Source organism: Stegostoma tigrinum, unplaced genomic scaffold (assembly GCF_030684315.1).
Source record: "Stegostoma tigrinum isolate sSteTig4 unplaced genomic scaffold, sSteTig4.hap1 scaffold_334, whole genome shotgun sequence".
Classification (NCBI taxonomy): Eukaryota; Metazoa; Chordata; class Chondrichthyes; order Orectolobiformes; family Stegostomatidae; genus Stegostoma; species Stegostoma tigrinum.
In genome coordinates, this window is record NW_026728262.1 from 93663 (window position 1) to 100039 (window position 6377).

The 6377-nt window shown below is 55.0% G+C and overlaps 1 protein-coding gene across 1 annotated transcript in view; it reads right to left on the reverse strand.

Moving 5' to 3' along the window:
- The window catches only part of LOC125448220 (kinesin heavy chain), a 94085-nt gene extending 93656 nt beyond the window's left edge, over positions 1 to 429 (reverse strand). Inside the window, exon 1 of the mRNA XM_059643915.1 lies at positions 268 to 429. The gene's annotated coding sequence lies outside the window, so the exon portion shown is untranslated. The remainder of the gene's footprint in view (positions 1 to 267) is intronic.
- Positions 430 to 6377: the final 5948 nt, after the last annotated feature.

Consider the following 6377-nt stretch of genomic DNA (forward strand, 5'->3'; position numbering starts at 1 on the left):
ACAACTCCCAGAAGGCTTTGGGGGTGGGCGTGGCGCAGACACGCCGTTCGTCAGGACGCGGTGACGCAAAGACTTAAAGGGCGTGGCGGGTTTGATCTCGCGACATCTGGCGGCCCACCCGCATCACTTCAGACCCGGCGGCCGTTGAGCGGCTGAGCTGGGAGTGTGTTTTTTTTTTGTCGGCAGATTATATATTTGCGTTGAGTCTAACGACAACAGCCGCCGGAGAAGGAAGGACGATGGCGGATCCCAAATACGCCAACCTACCCGGCATCGTGAGTAGCGGCTCCTTTATTGCCTCCCTCCCTCAACTCCGCCGCAGCGGCACCTTCTCATCGTTTAGTCCGTCCTTTTTGTTTCCCGAAAAGGAGTGCAAGCGAAAGGGAGCGGGCAAGGCCCTGTTTTTTTTGACGCCCTCCAACCCCCGGCACGCAAGGGGCGGCGGTCAGGCTCGGCGCCAGCCACGCCCACGGCCGGCGCCAGCCACGCCCTTCATTGTCGACGCGCCCCGCTTCCTCCGGTCCTCCCACTCCCATTGGGTATTCAAGGCTCCTCCCCTCGCACCGCCCCGTTGTCCCCCAGCCCCGCCCCCTGACACCCACACCCATTGTTCCCTCAGCCCCGCCCGTTTGAAACCACCATCCATTAGCTGACCAATGCCCCGCCCCTATTGTCCCTGAGCCCTGTCTCCCATTGGTTGTTGAAGTCTGTGCCCCCATTTCCTGTGAGCCCCACCCACGAACATCTCTCACCCACTGGTTGTTCAAAGCCCCGCCTCCCATTGTCTGTGAGACCTGCCCATGAACATCTCTCACCCACTGGTTGTTCAAAGCCCCGCCTCCCATTGTCTCTGAGCCCCACCCACAAACATCTCTCACCCACTGGTTGTTCAAAGCCCCGCCTCCCATTGTCTGTGAGCCCCACCCATGAACATCTCTCACCCACTGGTTGTTCAAAGCCCCGCCTCCCATTGTCTGTGAGCCCCACCCATGAACATCTCTCACCCACTGGTTGTTCAAAGCCCCGCCTCCCATTGTCTGTGAGCCCCACCCATGAACATCTCTCACCCACTGGTTGTTCAAAGCCCCGCCTCCCATTGTCTGTGAGACCTGCCCATGAACATCTCTCACCCACTGGTTGTTCAAAGCCCCGCCTCCCATTGTCCTTGAGACCCGCCCCCTGAGCCTCTCTCACCCATTGGCTGTTCAATGCCCTTCCCCATTGTCCATCCTCATTTCCCATCCCACCCCACATTGTTCCTGAGACCCGCCCCCAATGCAGGAATAGACAATAGACACTAGGTGCTGGAGTAGGCCATTCGGCCCTTGGAGCTGGCTCCACCATTCAATATGATCACGGCTGATCATCCACAATCCGTATCCTGTTCCTGCCTTATCCCCATACCATACCCCTTGATTCCACTATCTTTAAGGAAGCTGTCAGTCCTTCCCCCCACCTTGAGGCCTTCCTTGTGAACAGTTGTGTTTTCTGATGTTAAGAGCAGTCGGGCCTGTATTACCCGGTAGGATGACCGGCGGTGGCCTCGCCCTTCGGTCTCTGTGTTTACGCTGGCTGGGGTGGTGGAGGTGCTCGGCAGAACCGGGCCGTGTCTGTGGAGGCAGAGCGATGCGACCTTTGTATTGGAAACGTGAGAGTTTAAGGGTAAGGGCAATGGGCAGTCAGAGGGAAGGAGGTAGCTAGGGCAAAGGAGATTGAGCAGAGATTGAGCAGATGGACTGAGTGTTTCGTTTCCAGTTGTGGACATCTCTGGCATGGGTGGAGGTGGGGGTGTCGGGGCGGGGGGGGGGCGGGTAGTCAGGAGGGGAGTTACTCGCTGCAGGATTCCCAGCCTCTGTCCCGCTCCTTGTAGCCACGGGATTGATACGGAGCTGGGAGTCCCGGTTGGTTTCTGCTCAATGGGTAACCCCCAGGATGTTCATTTGGAGGGGGGTGGTGAAATTCAGTGATGGTAACGCCATTGAATGTCAAGGGGGTGGGGAGGTGCGATGGTTAGATTCTCTCTCTCTTCTCTCGTTGGAGACAGTAACCCCAGGATGTTGATGGGGGTGGGATTCAGTGATGGTAACGCCATTGAACGTCAAGATGGGGTTGGAGGGGGTGGCAATGGTTAGATTCTGTCTCGTTGGGAACCCCCAGGATGTTGATAGTGAGGTTTCGGAGAGTTTGGGGTGGTGTGGGGGGAGCAGGGAGTGGTTTCAATGATGCTAACGCCAAGTAGTGGGGAGGTGATGGTTAGATTCTCTCTCCGTGGGAACCCATAGGATGTTGATGGGAGTGGGTGGGGAGTTCAGTGAAGGTAACGGTGTAGGAGATGTTGGGAGGAGAACTAAGAACGGGACGGTCGGGATGAGACAGTCGCCGATAAATCCAATCTCGTAATTCAGGAGAGCTTTGTGGGGCGGAGGGAGTGCGGGGGGGTGGGTGGTGTGGGGGTGGGGGGTTGCAAAGGCGCGTGGAGCGGTGAATCTGTGACCAACACGTGACTTGGTGCCCCAGGGAGCAGAGGGGGCACGGTTTTACTAATAAGCTGGAGGTAGAAGCAGTTTGAGGTGGCGATTGTGGCGTTGGGGGTTGAGGAGGGGTTGGATGTGAGAGGAGTCCCTCGTGGGTCACGGCTGCTAGCATAGGGAAAGCTGGAGGGGGTGGGGGTTAGGGCTCAGTGGTCTGGTCCGTCTGTCCCCCCACCGGGAGGCAGATGATGAACAGAGCGATCCCTGAGGAGAGCCAGCGTGACGTGAGTCAGAAAACATTCCCCTGCACGTGTGTCAGTGATAAAACCGTGTTACTGTAAACTCCAGCTGATCTAATTTCTCTGCGTCCTCTGTGCCCCTTTGCTCAGCAAATATCCATTTGGCCCCCGCCTGTCTTTATTTTTTTTTAAGAACGGGGCTGTCTTGCAGAGCTTTGAGCCCCCACTCCAAACAAAAGGCAGGCCGGCGTTGCAGAGAAGGGTCACCGGGCTTATTCCGGTGCGTGCCTGAGAATTACGGAATTCCCCTGCAGAGTGGAAGCAGGCCATTCGACCCTTTAAGTCCAGACCGACCCTCCGAAGAGCATCCCACACCAGACTCCACCCCCCCCCCCCCCACCCTGTGCCTGCATTTCCCATGGCCGATCCCACCCTAACCTGCACAGCCGTGGGAAATTGCCCCATAGTACCCAGGGATGTGCGGGTTAGGGTGGGATTGGCTGTGGGAAATTGTCCCGTAGTGCCCAGGGATGTGTGGGTTAGGGTGGGACTGGCCGTGGGAAATTGTCCCGTAGTGCCCAGGGATGTGCGGGTTAGGGTGGGATTGGCTGTGGGCAATGCACGGCAAGGGTAGGGGGCCTGGGTCTAGGTGATCCTCTTTGGAGGATCGGTGTGGACTCAATGGGCTGAGTGACCGGCTTTCCACACTGTGGGAATTATATGATTCTAATTCCATAGGTACGTTTGAAACTCCCCCACTTGTGGCAACATCTTCTCGACGTTCGCCCCACCAAGCCCCCTCTCATACATACAGGTGGATGTTGGGTATCTCATTACAGTGGTGGGATTCGAACCCCTGTGCACAGAACATTAGTCTGGAGTTTGGATTATCGCTCTTGTGACGTATCACTGGCTGTGCAGTCTTCCCCACACCCCCCCACCATCCTAATTGTTGTATTCCCAGGAATACGCCTGCTCCAGTTCAGTTTATTGGTCAGTGTTAGCCGAGCATGTTGATGCAGTGACGATAACACCATTGAACGTCAATGTTAGTGGTGGGGGGGGGGGGGGTGTCAGTGGTTCGATTCTCTCTCCTTTTATCGTTCGGGCCACTCCCCGTCCCTGTCTCCGTGACCTCCTCTCAGTCTCCCCTGAGGTCCCCTGCTTTCCTCTCGTGCTTCCACTGTGCTGAAGGTGCAACATAAATGCTATGGGTGCGTCGGGGTGGGAGGTGTCTGTCCTGGGTGGGTGCAATAGGACTGTGCCCTGAGTGCGCCTGCTCTCTCTGTCTTGCAGGCCTTCAACGAGCCAGATGTTTATGAAACGAGTGACCTGCCCGAGGATGACCAGGCCCAGTTCGAAGCGGTAAGACAGGAACGGTTTCTGTCGTTTTTCAGTGCAAGCGCGAGCCCAGTTGTTTGTTTGTGTGTGTGTGTGTGTGTGTGTGTGGTTTTTCTTTTCGGACATTTCGGGGCGAGGGGAATGAGGCTTGTTCTTCTTTGTTTTTTGTTTCCTTCCAGGATTCCTTGTCCTCTCCCACCCCTTGCCCAGATAATCGTGGTGGGAATCCCCTTCTGTTTCCAAGGGGAACATACTAAACAGACAGTGCCTTCTTGTAGAGTCCTAACTCGTGAGGGGAGGGGAGGGGCGGAGGAGAGAGCGAGAGCGAGAAGAAATGAAACACGGGGTAATGTTAAAAATCAGATGAATGCCCACAAGGCCGATCATCCCGATTATCTGGAAGAACAACAGGAAGTAGTGGAGCAATCTAGTACAGCCTGCAGAGGGAGAAATGGATCTGGCACTCTGCCCCTCCTGGTGCTTCACCCACCCCTCACTTGTGCTCCTTCCCCCTGCTTGTAATTGTACCCATTAGAGTTCAGAAGGTTGAGGGGAGATCTAATAGACAAGTACAAGATAATGTATGGTTTAGAAAGGGTGGACGCTGGGAAGTTGTTTCCGTTAGGCGGGGAGACGAGGACACGTGGGCACAGCCTTAGAATTAGAGGGGGTCAATTTAATATGGAAATGAGGAGACATTTCTTCAGCCAGAGAGTGGTGGGCCCGTGGAATTCATTGCCACGGAGTGCAGTGGAGGCCGGGACGTTAAATGGCTTCAAGGCAGAGATCGATAAATTCAAGACCTCGCAAGGAATCAAGGGAGAGTGCAGGGAAGTGGAGTGGAAATGCCCATCAGCCATGATTTAAATGGCGGAGTGGACTTGATGGGCCGAATGGCCTTACTTCCACTCCTGTGTCTTATGCTCTTATGGTCTTGCTCTCACAACTGCATATACATATGCTGTCTGTCTCACTCTTGCACAAAAATTCTCTCCCTCTCTCTCTCTCTCTCTCTCTCTCACACACACTCACTCACACTCTCTCTCTCCCACACACGCTTTTTCTTTCTCTCTCTCTCTCTCTCTCGCACACGCTCTTTCTTTTTCTCTCTCTCTCTCGCACACGCTCTTTCTTTTTCTCTCTCTCTCTCGCACACGCTCTTTCTCTCTCTCTCTCGCACACGCTCTTTCTCTCTCTCTCTCGCACACGCTCTTTCTCTCTCTCTCTCGCACACGCTCTCTCTCTCTCGCACACGCTCTTTCTCTCTCTCTCTCGCACACGCTCTTTCTCTCTCTCTCTCGCACACGCTCTTTCTCTCTCTCTCTCGCACACGCTCTTTCTCTCTCTCTCTCGCACACGCTCTTTCTCTCTCTCTCTCTCGCACACGCTCTTTTTCTCTCTCTCTCTCGCACACGCTCTTTTTCTCTCTCTCTCTCGCACACGCTCTTTCTCTCTCTCTCTCTCGCACACGCTCTTTCTCTCTCTCTCTCTCGCACACGCTCTTTCTCTCTCTCTCTCTCGCACACGCTCTTTCTCTCTCTCTCTCTCGCACACGCTCTTTCTCTCTCTCTCTCTCGCACACGCTCTTTCTCTCTCTCTCTCTCGCACACGCTCTTTCTCTCTCTCTCTCTCGCACACGCTCTTTCTCTCTCTCTCTCTCGCACACGCTCTTTCTCTCTCTCTCTCTCGCACACGCTCTTTCTCTCTCTCTCTCTCGCACACGCTCTTTCTCTCTCTCTCTCGCACACGCTCTTTCTCTCTCTCTCTCGCACACGCTCTTTCTCTCTCTCTCTCGCACACGCTCTTTCTCTCTCTCTCTCTCGCACACGCTCTTTTTCTCTCTCTCTCTCGCACACGCTCTTTTTCTCTCTCTCTCTCGCACACGCTCTTTCTCTCTCTCTCTCTCGCACACGCTCTTTCTCTCTCTCTCTCTCGCACACGCTCTTTCTCTCTCTCTCTCTCGCACACGCTCTTTCTCTCTCTCTCTCTCGCACACGCTCTTTCTCTCTCTCTCTCTCGCACACGCTCTTTCTCTCTCTCTCTCTCGCACACGCTCTTTCTCTCTCTCTCTCTCGCACACGCTCTTTCTCTCTCTCTCTCTCGCACACGCTCTTTCTCTCTCTCTCTCTCGCACACGCTCTTTCTCTCTCTCTCTCGCACACGCTCTTCTCTCTCTCTCTCGCACACGCTCTTCTCTCTCTCTCTCGCACACGCTCTTCTCTCTCTCTCTCGCACACGCTCTTTCTCTCTCTCTCTCGCACACGCTCTTTTTCACCTCTCTCTCTCTCTCTCTCTCTCTCTCTCTCTCGCACACGCTCTTTCTCTC